Source organism: Saccostrea cucullata, unplaced genomic scaffold, assembly GCF_032062105.1.
Source record: "Saccostrea cucullata isolate Sc308-1 unplaced genomic scaffold, CSIRO_AGI_Scuc_v1 ctg3700, whole genome shotgun sequence".
NCBI lineage: Eukaryota > Metazoa > Mollusca > Bivalvia > Ostreida > Ostreidae > Saccostrea > Saccostrea cuccullata.
Window position 1 is genome coordinate 113,519 of NW_026941069.1, and position 15,292 is coordinate 128,810.

Sequence of the window (15,292 nt, forward strand, 5' to 3'; positions counted from 1 at the left end):
CTTACATGTACACGGTCTATTGTCTCATACGGTTTGGGTTTGTTTCTATATGTTCTTTTAGTTCAAATGTGCCCTATCGGTAATTTGAACAGAATCTATTATTTGTCAATTAGTTGATACGTACGGCGCCGCTGGAGGGCCAGGTAAAAAAATATTTTTATTTGTTCGGACGAATTAGAAATTCGTTCGGACAAATTAGAAATTCGTTCGGACGAATTAGAAATTCATTTGGACAAATAAGTTATTTGTTCGGACAAATTAGATATTTGTTCGGACAAATTAGAAATTCGTTCGGACAAATAAGTTATTTGTTCGGACAAATTAGAAATTCGTTCGGACAAATTAGAAATTCGTTCGGACAAATAAGTTATTTGTTCGGACAAATTAGAAATTTGTTCGGACGAATTAGAAATTTGTTCGGACGAATTAGAAATTCGTTCGGACGAATTAGTTATTTGTTCGGACGAATTAGATATTCGTTCGGACAAATTAGAAATTCGTTCGGACGAATTAGTAATTTGTTCGGACGAATTAGATATTCGTTCGGACAAATTAGAAATTCGTTCGGACGAATTAGAATTTGTTCGGACAAATAAGTTATTTGTTCGGACAAATTAGATGTTTGCACAAATTATCTTGTAAAGAGAGATATACAATTTGTCTTTTCAAAAGGATTCATCCCTTTTTAATACATAAATAGCTCTTTGGACCTTGACATACACACGTTGCAACTAGACATGTGCTATTAAATTTGGGTATGTTGATTGTAAATATTCGGAAATAATGGTTCTATATATATTATAGGCATAAAGTCTGCCATTCTAAAAGTATATTATCTGAGAGCCCACTAGTAAATTCAAAGGGTCTGTTCCTTCTTATTAAACATCTTTTCACTCCCATCCCTGACACACTCATAAGATTTGTCATAAACAGTGGCGGATCCAGAGGGGGGGGTTACGGGGGTTGCAACCCCCCCCCCCCCTTTGGATTTGCAAAAGAGAAATAAGAAAGTTCCAATTTTTTGTTGTGTTTCTACTACAGAAAACGTAAGGTGAAAGGCTAATGTTGTAATATATAAAGAAATGCGGTTGTAAAAACAAAATAAAACACCATCCCTTTACAAAATAGGATTTCCAGGTTAGGAGATTTATTTTCCTTTCTTTTTCAAAAACTTTCTGGTAATTTATACAAGTACTTTTTCTCAGATTGATCAACGCCCCACTTTCAAAAACCATACTCCACCTTGTATCGATATTCTGTTGAGTTATTTAGCTATATTTATGTGTACAAGGTACGTTTTAACTATTTTCGCCTTCAACCCCCCCTTTTGAAAAATACTTCAACCCCCCTTTGAAAAATTTCTGGATCCGCGCCTGATAAATAAACATCATCTGGTTCTACCAGACAAACTTTTGCTGGTGGTGGTAAATTGGTCACACTGGGGTGCCAGTGGTCAGTAACCACTTCTTTGAAAAGATGAAATCCACTCCTTAAGGTTTTATTCATACTGCAGGCAATTGGTACGGGAAAAAATTGGCATTGAAAAAGTAAGCCCCCCCCCCACGTAATAGGACTGTCAACTTTGGGCAACTTTTCCTGTGTCCCTTTTTTTGCTTGTCAACTTTTTAGGTAAGTATTTTTTTCTCAGCCCCTCCCCCTCATACTTTCAAAAACGCTGCTACGTGGCTGTATTGTATTATATTATATAAACTTCGGACTCAAAATATAATGCCTCTTATTCGATGGGTCTTAATTTTTTTTTGGGGGGGGGGGGGCTTACTAGCTAGGACATTTTTAGTTTTGCTTCTATATCACTATTCCCACATTTAAGTATTTTGTGATAAAGGAACAAAAAGAGGGAATCTCATAAGTCCGTCTCCAATGGATTCTTTCTAAGATCGTTAAAAACTATAATTACAATTAAAACATGCAGGTATAATATTGACCAAATTAAACACACGCCCCTTTCCGGGAAAATGATAAAAAAGAATAGATGAATACATGTACGTTCCTAGAAAGTGCAGTAAAATTTAAAAACACATCATAATGCAAGTTAAGCTTCTCAATGATTAAGACAATCGATCGTTTTTAAATAGAGGAGAGGGGGGGGGTGTTACTTGAAATTATTTTGACATTCCTTCATTCATGATTTATTTTCCCCATAAAAGGGGTTGGTTTCATTACTGTAATCACTTTTTATTTGCGAGAACTTTATTTTCGCGTAATTTCGCGAGACAGTATGCTCGCGAAAATTTCATTCTCGCGTATAATAGAATTCCTTAAGATTATAAAGGGGAATGTCCACAATTCGTGAAAATTTTGTCTCGCTTATAAAGAGTCAATGACCATCTCGCTAAAATAAGGTGTCGCGAAAATTAAGTGATCTACAGTATTCACCTCTCTAGTGAGTCATTGGCCTATCAAACCTTCGAACTGGTATTCAATTGTAAAAGCGTATAAACAAAATTAAGAAATGCTGAAAGTGAAATTAAATATTTTGTTCGACTACATGTACCTCTCCAATAATAGGAGGGGGCTATAATTATGCTCTGTAAATCAATGGACTAGGGAATAATCTGGTATACCAGATTGACTTCTTAATTCACAGGCTCGTGAGTCATAGGAACAACCTGATATCAATACGAACAGGTTCATTTTTTTGAGAAGTTTTCTTAATTCACAAACAGGAATATTTAATTAAAAACTCAATGAGGACCTTTTTTCATTTTATACACCGCATATGTACCAGATTGATTGATTGAATGTTTTACGCCGAATCGGCAATATTTCAGCCACATATCGGCGATACATGTATCAGAAATGTATCTCAAAAATCATTCACATTTCATGATTAATAAATGCAGGTGGTGAATATGCACATAAAAATTATAAGAAAGAGATCAACATTAAAAAGATTTATCTTCAAAATATTTATTGATAATGTTGTTCATTAAAATTATTTTGCAAAGAATCAAAATAAAATGAAGCATCTTGGTGCAAATCGTACATTAATCGCGGTGTTCTGACAGTTGTTCATATTTTCTCTAATTTGACCGAACAAATAACTAATTTGTCCGAACGAATTTCTAATTCGTCGGTACAAATAACTTATTTGTCCGAACGAATTTCTTATTTGTCCGAACAAATAACTTATTTGTCCAAACAAATTTCTAATTCGTCCGAACGAATTTCTAATTTGTCCGAACGAATAACTAATTCTTCCGAACGAATATCTAATTCGTCCGAACAAATAATTAATTCGTCCGAACGAATTTCTAATTTGTCCGAACAAATAACTTATTTGTCCGGACAAATAACTAATTCGTCCGAACGAATTTCTAATTTGTCCGAACGAATATCTAATCCGTCCGAACAAATAACTTATTTGTCCGAACGAATTTCTAATTTGTCCGAACAAATAAAAATATTTTTTTACCTGGCCCTCCAACGGCGCCGTAGATACGCACAATTAAAAAGATAAAATAAAGAGAATATGCAACACCCAAATTAAAAATGTGTATGATCACATATACTTTTTTTACGTTTAATTTACTAGAGCTATGACATTGATCCGTATCAGCCCCGCGAATCCATATATATCAGTCCCGCAAAACATATTAGCCCTGCAGGGCTAATACGGCTATTGTGACGTCAGACATATCGCATATATATGCAAAAATCCTTTATTTATCAATGAGTATGTAACCATTAAAATTATGCTTATTGTCCCAAGTTTTGGGAGAAGATATAAGATATATTTCACTACTGAAAGACATATTGCCATACAATTGTGGAGGAGGATTGGTACAAGTAACGGTTGATTGATTGATTGTATAATGTTTAACGTCCCTCTCCAGAATATTTCACTGATATGGAGACGTCACCATTGCCGGTGAAGGGCTGCAGAATTTAGGCCTATGCTCGGCACTTACGGCCTTTGAGCAGAGAGGGATCTTTATCGTGCCACACCTGCTGTGACACGGGGCCTCGGTTTATACGGTCTCATCCGAAAGACCGCCCCATTTAGTGGCCTTTTGCGACAAGCAAGGGGGTTACTGAGGACCTATTCTAACCCGAATCCCCACTGGGATACAAGTAACGGATAAAATCAGCAAGCGATACTTCTGCGGGTCGTCAAAAATAGTTTCAGGATATTTGATTATTTATTTTTTTTAATTGGCATACTACACATAAGTCGCCACGACTAGTAATAGATAGAAGTGTAATTTTTTTCGATTAGTTTTTTCGAATATGACTATGGTATTTGATATTCTTTTTTAAATGATAATTAACAGCAAAGGATGAGTATTTATTTTAGTTTTTCTAGATACGCACACCCATTAAAAAAATAAAGTTATAAAATCTTTAATCCGTTTTCTGATGTTATCGGACAGCTTTTAATATGTTATAAACAGTTTATCTGGTCTTATAAACGGTATAAATTATGCACAGATAAGGGATATACTTAAGGTCTATTATTTGCAGTCCGGGTGCCAAAGCCATTTAGGTCAAATACATGTTGTACTGCTGTAGCATACGGTAGAATCAACACAAGTTTATCTTTTAAAAAAAGCTTAGAGAGTCAGCCAGTAGATTTTTCTCCTCTGTGATGTAATGTTTTAAAAAATAATGGAACTGAAAAAAATGCTTTCAAAATTTTTTTATCATTAGTAGATTTGTCTGCTTAAAAAGATTTCGTTTTTCCGCACAGGAACAGAAGCGTTGATGCATGCAGGTTTTATTGCATTTTTGTCTCTAACACAAAAGAACAAAGTTTAATATTAACTTAGGTTTAGATTAACAAAACATATTTCCATGAAAAAGTTTATCAATTTCATTATCGAATTTGTAGGATTTTTGAGGGGATGGGGGAGGGCACATGGACATTATGGCAGTTTTAACAATCCCACGGTCACTAACAAGACTTTATAAGCTTCACTATCACCCTGTTAGAGTTTATCACTCAGATATACTGTGTTTAGACAACGGAAACACTATGGTCCCTGGGATTCTGTAACAGCCATACTGAACATTAATTGGGAATACCAAAGGACCACTGAAATACAATCTTATTTAAATTAGATGTTAGATCCGCTGGCATATATACTTGCTACACTTGTGTAGGGAGTATGTGAGCGGATCTAATATATAATTTTAATTAGATTGACTGAAATATCCATTATACCCAATACATTTTCTAATGAAAGCTTTGTTTAGTTTAATCTCTGTATAATACATTAGTATTTTTTTTTTATTTTAGTTTGTTAAAGCTGACATGAACTCTTAAAAAGCCATCATTTTTCATCTTTGTACGACTTACTACATTCCTGTACGCCTTAGTCCGCCATATTTCTTCGATTTTGCCATATTTAATTGAAAATGTTTGGTCACCTGTACCTGCTATATATAGCCTTGTACGATTGCTTCACTTGAGTGATTTTCTAGCCTGACATGTACACATCTCCTATAACAAAGTTTTTAGAAGTCCATAAACTGACCAAATACATGTTTGAAAAGTAAAAATTCAACAAAAAATAGAAATATACCGAAAATTAAATTATATTTGAATGCATTTGCTGCAATATAGAAAATAAACTAACACAGAATGCATACATGTACACCAAACACCAATGCAGGTCGAGAAAACGCGTCAAACGCAGTGATGAAAAACATTTACCTGAATACTGCTATCGTTACAGGGATATGCACATGTCGAAAGAATTATCCTATTTTACTTTTATTGAAAAATGCATCTCAGACGTCATGTAATCCATTGCTAACTCAACAGTAAAAGATGTTTGTACACACGTGGTCCATGCCGATCATTTTATTTGGTCAGGGAAGATATCAAAGGTTGAAAGCTCAGTGGGGTTGAATGAAAAAAATGCAAGTAATTTTTTTCAAAAATAAACATTACTCTTGTCTGTACATGTTGTAAATAAAATTTATGATTAAGTACATGGTTAAACTTCATCAAATTTGTAATAAAGCATGCATTATTACGAATCATTCACCTTTTGAAGATATTTTCCTGTGATATGAGGAAAAATAAAGAATTCGGAATTTCCTGGTGATCTGCAAATCTACACACACATTGTCACCTATAAATATCTGCAAAGTTCGACAAAACTCTATAAAATGGTTTATGAGAAGTTGCGCTAACCAAAAAAAAAAAGACTGACGGACGGGCATAATGAAAATAGAATTTAATGTGAATTAAATTTCTAGACATAAATAATAAATGATTGTTAGAAAAAGTATATAGGAAGAGAGACCAAACTCCTCGTGAGAGTTCCACATTCTACCTAAAATTAGCTTTTTAAAAATTATCTTGTCTGTTGTCCAGGTCCAAGTTCGACACATACGTTTGAGAAGGTATTCGAGAAAGTTCCCAATGTTCCCATTCCTGTGATGTATATTTCACATTTATTATATCCCCCGCCTGAAAAGTGGGAGGTAATATAGTAATCGTTATGTCCGTCCGTCTGTCTTTTACGCTTTGGGGTACCCATCTCTTATCCGCAAATCCTCTTATACCACTTAGAGAAATTTAATGGAACTTTCAAAAAATCTTAAATATTTCATAATTACATATTACCATTATGCACCTGCTATTTTACTTTTTGATCTGACACGTAATTTGGGTTTAGCGACAACAGAATAATATTAACTTAACCATTATAACCTATGCGAGGCAGGGGGTATCATTTAGTGAGCTCATTGCTCATAATACATGTAGGTCTAGTTTCTCGTTCAATTTGGGCGTTAAGGTTAATTTCTGTCCAAAGTAAAATTATTATTCAATTTATGAAGTTTCGACATCCCGCCTGAAAAAATCCTTGATCTGCCCTAAGGCTTAATAAATGGTACAGCACAAAGTGCATAGGATTTTATACCTATCATTGCCCCAACGGATGGTTACAGAGAGAGAGAGAAAGAGAGTTTAATATACAAAAAAATAAATAATAATTATCTGTATTCAACCAGTGTCAAGTATCCCTACCCTAGCTTTTAAAATTATCTCCCAAATATACCTACAGAAATTATTTATATATATAAAAAAATACCTAGACTATCAGGCAGGGATACTGAAATCTCGAAATACTTCCTGTAACAACATAATTATAAATCAGTTACATTCCTCAAAATGCACATATTTTGTGGTCGAAGTGACACATTTAAAAAAAATCTCAAAATTGAATTCAGCAGAAATGTCTGTCTTCCAAGAATATTTAAATAACGGTCATGTCAACTATTTTTGTACTCCCCCCCCCCCCCCCCCCCCGGTCCAACAAATCAAATGCCTAAATGTCAATATAAACAGGGGATGGTCTTTCTCCGTGTGTGTGTATGTGTTAAAGAATGTATAGATGTACACATAAAAATTTGTATTCTGGTTAATCGCTTTTAAGATTTGAAGTAAATTATTGCCGTACATCAAATTGCTTGGTTTAGATTTGAGATTAGTACTAAATAATCAGTTATAATTGACAAATGAATTTTGCGACGCAAACCAACCGCTGACTATATACATGACTTTGTATAGAATGTGTATTAGAACTACATATAGATAAACAGTTCACAAAGATAGCTTATGAACAGCAGTTATAATACCCCCCCCCACCCCCCTTTCAGCCGCGCAAATACCAAATAACTTATTTTTCCACTTTTGATATTTTCCCTGACCAAAATCTGATCAGCACGGACTAAGTGTATTGACGTGCTAGTCTGTACGGAGTAATGCATTGTATGGAACGCCATCACTGCCTTATAAAAGAACACAACAACTGCACTGCGTCAACCTTCCATTACATTATGTCAACTCTTTATGACATTTACTCAGACAACTATTACATTGTGTCAACCTTCTATTACATTATGTCAACTCTACATGATATTAACTTATACTACTATAGCATTGTGTGAACTTTCCTTTACATTATGTCAACTCTTTATGACATTTACTCACACTACTATTGCATTGTGTGAACTTTCCTTTACATAATGTCAACTCCATATGACAGTTACTCAAACTACTATTACATTGTGTCAACCTTCGGTTCCATTATGTCAATTCTTTATGACACTTACTCCCACTATTATTCCATTGTGTCAACCTTCCATTATATTAAGTCAACTCTTTATGACATTAACCCACACTACTACTGCATTGTGTCCACCTTCCATTTCATTATGTCAACTCTTTATGACATTTACTCACACTACTATTGCGTTGTGTCAACCTTCCATTATATTAAGTCAACTATTTATGACATTAACCCACACTACTACTGCATTGTATCAACCTTCCATTATATTGTGTCAATTCTTTATGATATTATCCCACACTACTATTGCATCGTGTAAACCTTCCTTTACATTATGTCAACACTTTATGACACTTACACATTCTTGCATTTCGTTATGTTTACTGTTCACGACATTTAAATAAACAACATTTACATTGTGTTAACCTATCAATACATTATGTCAATTCTTTATAATATCTCACACTACTACATTATGTCGATTCACTATTACGTTATGCGAACACGGGTATCCTCGGCCCTTATATGAGCATAACGTATTTTCCGCGTTCCGCAAGCACTAATATTGGCGGGAGAGAAAATTGTCGTAGAAGAAAACTCAGCGATTTGGGAATGGCATCTTTAAATTCAAAAAAAAATAAGCGACAAAGGATTGACAATCTTGAAACGTGCAAAGCCTTAACACTGCGACTGAGAATTAAAGTCACGTCGCAATTAAATGGCGTTTACTTTAATCTGATAATTAAATAAATCAAATATTATGAGTCGTGCAGAATTTTATTCCTTTTTATTTTGAATTGTTTGTTTGTTTGTTTGTGTTTCTTTTTTGGATAAAAGTCTTAAACTTCTGATCTTACTTAGAACATTTTCATAAGTTTTTTTAATCAGTCTTGAACTTTCCTTTCTTTTAAAAGTGTAAACACATCATATAACACACGTGCACTGGTGGGTTGGGGGAGGGGGAAATCCCGCCCTACCGTCTTTAATGACCAAAATCTACATGTACATAAAATTAATAAACTTATTGGTTTTAATTTGTAAGGGATTGCATTAGTTTCACATTAAGTTTAGCTGAATTAAGTTGAAAACTTTTTTTATAAAACTATAAAGCCTGAGAGCTTCTTCGCTTTCCCCCTTGGTCTCCAACCATAAACCGTCCCCCTTCGGGCTTGGACAATTCTTTTTGTTCAATATTCTCATATCCGCTACTGATATGTGTCCATGGATGCTTACTATGGCATATTCAATTGATTTAGATGAGGGATTGGTAGATTTTTGTAATAGAATTCTGGTCCTGGAATGGTTGAAAAAATTACTAATTCCAGTGACGTATCATCTTTTTCGAAAGGAGAAGGGGGGGGGGTCAGCCAGAAAAAAAAATATCCCCCCCCAAAAAAAAAAACTTGAGAAGCAAAAAAAAAAAATTGTCCACTCCAAGCCAGAAAATCCTATTTCGGGGAGGGGGTCCAACTTCGATCAGTCCTAATTTTTTTGTCAGATATACTACATTATCCTCAGTGGACTATACTTCAACAAAATGTGGGGGTGGGGGCTGTACTTTCAATGAATATTACATTTTCTATTGTAAAGTTATGTCTGGGAAAAGAGGGGGGGGGGGCTGGTATTTTGTGCCTGTAATTCTTCCTAATCAATCAGGACCTCCCCCCCTCCGTTACCAGTCATAAAAACACAGTCGTCAACATTCATTTTATACCAGATATACAGCTTTGAGATAATGTAAATGTATTTTTACATCAGGTAATACACTTTTGGAATCAACATGATAAAGTGTTAACACAATATAAAGATATTTTAAGATCACATAAGAAAGAGTTGACATAACGTAATTATATATCCACATCACGGTTTGAAGTTTTGACATAATGTAATCAAGTGTTGATATAATATAAAGATATGTTCACATTATGTTATACACTTTTTACACCACGTAATAAAGCACTGACATAAAGGTAAGATGACCTCACATCATGATGCTCTCGCCGTAAAATAAATAGAACCCATATCATGTTAAAATGCTTTGATATAATAGAAATATACACTCTCAAAAAGGAATGGATTTTTGACTTCATGTAATGTTAAGTTTAATTATAAAACACAATTCACTTGACGTAATGCAATTTTGACCTCACATATTAAAGAAATGAAATGATGTAAAGAAACATTCATTTCACGTAATAAAGTTTAATACAATGTAAACACATTATCACTTCACATAATGAATTTTCGACTTCAAGTTATGAAGTGCTGACATAATGAAAAGATGTATTTACTTCATGTAATGCAGCATTGACATGATGTAAAGATATTTTTACATAATCTCATAAAAAAAATTGACATAACGTAAAGATATGTTCACATCATGTAATGATAAATTGACATAATAAATGCATATGCTATGCATGCTATAAGGCAGTGTTGGCGTTCCATAGCATTGTGTGTTTACTATTGAGCTTTTATGGAGTTTATTTCTTTTTTGTGATGCATATTTCAATGAATGGAATTCAGGGTGTATATCACTTTACTTATGCACATCTTCGAACCGATGCAGAAACCTTATTACCAGGTATGGGTACATTTACAGCGTTCGAGACATTTTCTCGATATGCACCAATTGCATAGGACCTGCAAATCAAAGACGTTGGTTGTTTTGTTCTATTCAAATGATATAATTTCAAAATGTGTTGGCAAATTTTACTGCTTTTTATTTCAAGTTTATTCTGCATAATTTGGCGCACTGTAAAAATACGTACTCATGCATATAAATTTCTCTTCCAAACTTGCATTTTTTTCTTTTGATTCAAATCAATAATCATTCAAAAATATGATTATTATGTTGTTTATTTTGGTTTTGAAATGTCTTGAACACCTCATGTGTTCTCATATGCTTTACCATCGGAGATGTGCACAAATCGATACCCAATCCAAAAAACCATTCAAGTGTAACGAGCGCATTGGGGTATATATCGTTACAATGAGACAAGGTACCTGAAGGAAATATGGCGGAATACGGCTATATTTGGTATGAAACAAGTCGTACATTTGTACATAGTTGAAAATGTTGCGTTTTTAAGAATTCATGTCAGCTTTAACTATCCAAATTTGAACTAGCTAACGGAACATTATTTTCAATGTGAAGAAGTAGAAATGAGACAGAATAAACAAAACTAATTAAGGCTTACAAATTCATTTATCAGACCTCTATAACGTAACAAAACTATGAATTCCAAAATCTGATGGCCGCAATCTAAATGGTCTCATTTAATGAAAAACAATCCAGAGAATCCCACTCACGCGCAGAACTAGGGATGCACATCAAAAAAGGCGGACGGGGCCAAAGGGAATTATGGATAAAATTTAATTGTAAAAACTCGAAAGTTTCTTTATATTTTGACTGGAAATGAAAGTTTTGCACACAATCATACGGAGTTATGAATTTATGACCTTGACTGCGAACCTCATAATAAATAGGAACCTTTCTTTCGCGAAAGGTAGTTGTTGTATAAAATTTCAATAAAAAAGCCAAAAAGCTTACCGAAATATTGCGGGAAACAAAGTTTTAAATCAGAAAAAAAGTTTGAATTTTTACCATGACATTTGATCTTTTGATCCCAAAATCAAAAGGAGTCTTCCATAGGCCATAGTGAGTTGTGTAAAATTTAAACTGCAAAAGCTCAAAGGCAGGGAAATGAAAGTGTTCCAGAAAGAGACAGAACTATCAACAGACGGACGGAAGGACAGACGGACCGAAATTAATATCCCTCCACTTTCAGCAAGGGACAACAAACGGGCGAGCACGGCCAGTTGTGTCTCTTCCCGAAGTATCCATTTTACGCCTTAACAAATCAGTTCGCTTATTTGCATTGGGATCGAAATTAGTTAATGATAACTAAAATCACTCTTGGCTTTGTGTATAAAAAAAGGAAAACACCCTTGTCCCATACTGAACCCTCGATTGAAAATATCAAAAAAGGATTATTGAAATACTACGGAAGCGTATTAGTGCCACTTGGACACTTAACTTTGTTTTAATTTGTACACTTTAAAGTGTAGATCTTACACTTTAAATGGTAAATTTTACACTTTAATCTGTAAATTTTACACTTTAATCTGTAAAATTTAATGGACAAATTTTATACTTTAATCTGTAAATTTTATACTTTAATCTGTAATTTTTATACTTTAATCTGTAAAGAAGTCTGTAAAGAAGTCGGTTTACTTTATGCATAAAATGGCCCTGTAGATACTATACCAATTAATTGATCAACACTTGATTTTCTATATGTACCATTAAAATAAAATAGAGACTTGGTGCTTTCATATCTTATTAAAAAATTTCTCCTCAAAATCCCAGGTCTTGGAGAACTGGCTTTATGGAATTGCAATGTTCTTGAAATTTTAGGTAAACAGGTATAATTGAGTACTTTCAGTGAAAAAAAAATAATACGAGCGCACCCTCTGATCTACAAAATACAATATGTCCATGAATTCTCAGAAACAGTTCTATCATTTACTAGTTGCATATCTTAGATCAGAGGTTGCGCTCTATATCAAATATCAAATATCAAAAAATAACTTTAAAAATTGGCCGTTTTTGTCTTTTTCGAAATATGTGGAAATTGACGCATTTTTGGTGACTGTGATCCTATAAAAAATGACGTCATTTCCTGGCTAGTCAATAGATTATGACGTCACGAAATCGAATGGCGAGGGAAAAGTTTAACAACATACTTAGTACATGCTTCACACGAGAAATTAAGACCTTTGCGTCTCTGTCTATTCAATTACAAAACTTTGTGGGTTTCTTATTATTCAATCAGGATAGTTTGACCCTGACTGTTGCAATTTTGTACAGTCCCAGATGTGATAATTATCCCCTCGGGGTAATATCTACCTGTCAGGTGACGGTCTACAGTGAGTAGTTTTCAAACACAATACAGGTTCATTTCCATAGATTCAAAAATCTCTGTATGAAGATAGTAATGTTATTTTGATGGATTTAAGTCAGAAGCATTTTATTTTTGTGGACATTATTAAAAATTTGTTTTTGTTGGTAAAATTGATCAATTTCTCCTGAAAGCAAAGAATTCGACTGAAAATGAATAGCAGGAAAAGAAAGGTTTACGGTTGGATATACATGTACACTACCTGAGCAATATAGGACGGTTCCAACGTATTTGAACTTCTAAAAAAGATTATATTTAGACTTTTTGCTGTTTCCCAATCAGTCTATATCTGTTTAATTGGAATCAAAGAATAAATTAAATAGTAAGTAAAATTTTACTGTTCTCACTTCTCAATGCGATAATTTTGATTACCAATGTAAATGGTAAATCCTAGATATTCAATCAAAATTAACTAGACATTTCTTAAATTTCTCTTTTACTTCTGATTTTAATTAAATTTTTTCATGTTTTTTTTTATTTCGGCTAAAGTTGAATAATTCAGGAAGAAAGACAGGGATAGAGAAAAAGATCTTTCTACCTGTACTAAATTATGTAACTATGTAGATTTTTTGGACTATGTATCACTTCAGGTCCATTATTCATTGTCTGGTGACCTTGCCCTGTGTCCATGATTGTAATTACCTATCATCGGTAATGATTTGCTCAATAATTATGCACACAATGGCAGAGTCGCCCAACCATGAAGCTTGGGCTTGGGGTGTACCAAGTGATTTGGTAGCAGCAAAATTCCTTTGTTCGAGGTGTGAAACATGTACTAACTCAAAAGAGTGTGTACAAATAGTACAGGCAGTATTTGAGTGACAGATATTCAGTATCCTGTGGGGACAATCTGTAAAGCTACGGTTTAACTGTAAAAATTTAAACAAAAACTTTTAAAAGTTTCGACGTCAAGGAAAGACATGGGCGCTTTAAAGCTCGGAATGCAGGTTTAAGTATTAAATGAAATGAAAACCTTAACATAGGAAATTATACAAATAGGGCAATTCTTTTAAAAAAATGTTAAGTATTTGTTCGGTCAAGTGTTAAGAGTTTTTTGGTAAAATTGTTGTATATAAGCCCGCCATTTGTTAACGTGGTTGGACGCTTTTTATTTTTCTCCTAAAATCCTCCAGAATTTAGGCCTACAACAGAGTATGTATTAATTTGTAAACACTCAATTATTCTGTAAAATGATTATCTCTATATGTTTATACATATTTTAGAAGTTTAAAGCAGTTTTATTTGTAATCATTGAAGCTTTCATACTGGAAACTTGTCGTTTGTTGATAATGTAAACATAGCCTTGGTTTTATTTGTACATCTTTCTATGAATTATTTGCTATTAGTAAGTGATATATTGATAATGTTACAAAACAGTGCGACATTTAACTCCGGACACGACATTTGTCCGGACTTTCGCCAACCACTTTTCCAAAGGTATGTGGAAACAATTTATGTCATCTGATGGGATTTTTTAAAACTTAACACATGAACCAAACTTTACACCTGATTATCTTCTAGGTAAAAAGATATTACACCTGAAATCAAGAAATCCCATGGGATAATGGTGGGATTTTTTCTCCTAACCAATATCCCATCATTATTCTGTGGGAGAAAAAGGTATTCTGTGGGATTTTTTCTCCCATAGAAGTTTGAAAATCCCATAAATGCTTTATAATGGGACAAAATCTCCCATATATTTGTATACAGAAAATAATCTCCCATCTCTTTGTAGATGTGGGATTTATCCCATATTTATTTCAAAATAGAAAAAAATTCTCCCATGGGATTAAGAAACAAGTTTTAAACCAAATAAAGAAAATATTGAACAGTTTAACTACCATTATTTATTTATTTTCATTTAATTTTCTGTGTTTCCTACACCATTTTTTTTTATTTCTTAAAATTAACCAATTTGGGGGGCAGTGGGGTAATGTTTTATTAATCAAATGATTAAATATTTTACATGAAATAGCACTAAAAATCAAAAGTGGTTTATCTCTATAACTTTCAGTTTTTTTAATTTAAACTAAAAAGACAATTTCCTTGAATGTAGATTACCTTCTTTTATTCCTTGTATGTAAATTTTGAATGAGAAAAAAATGCAATTAAGAAAGAACAAATCTTTTTTTGTTTATTTTCCTCCTAATCATTAAGGTTAATTTATTGTGTAAGTGTCATTTGTCAAGCTTTACAACAAGATCAGATCCATATACGTTGTTTGATCTTTGCCTGTTTGCTGCACTAAACTGATGGGTTTCCAATTAAAAAATCACATGA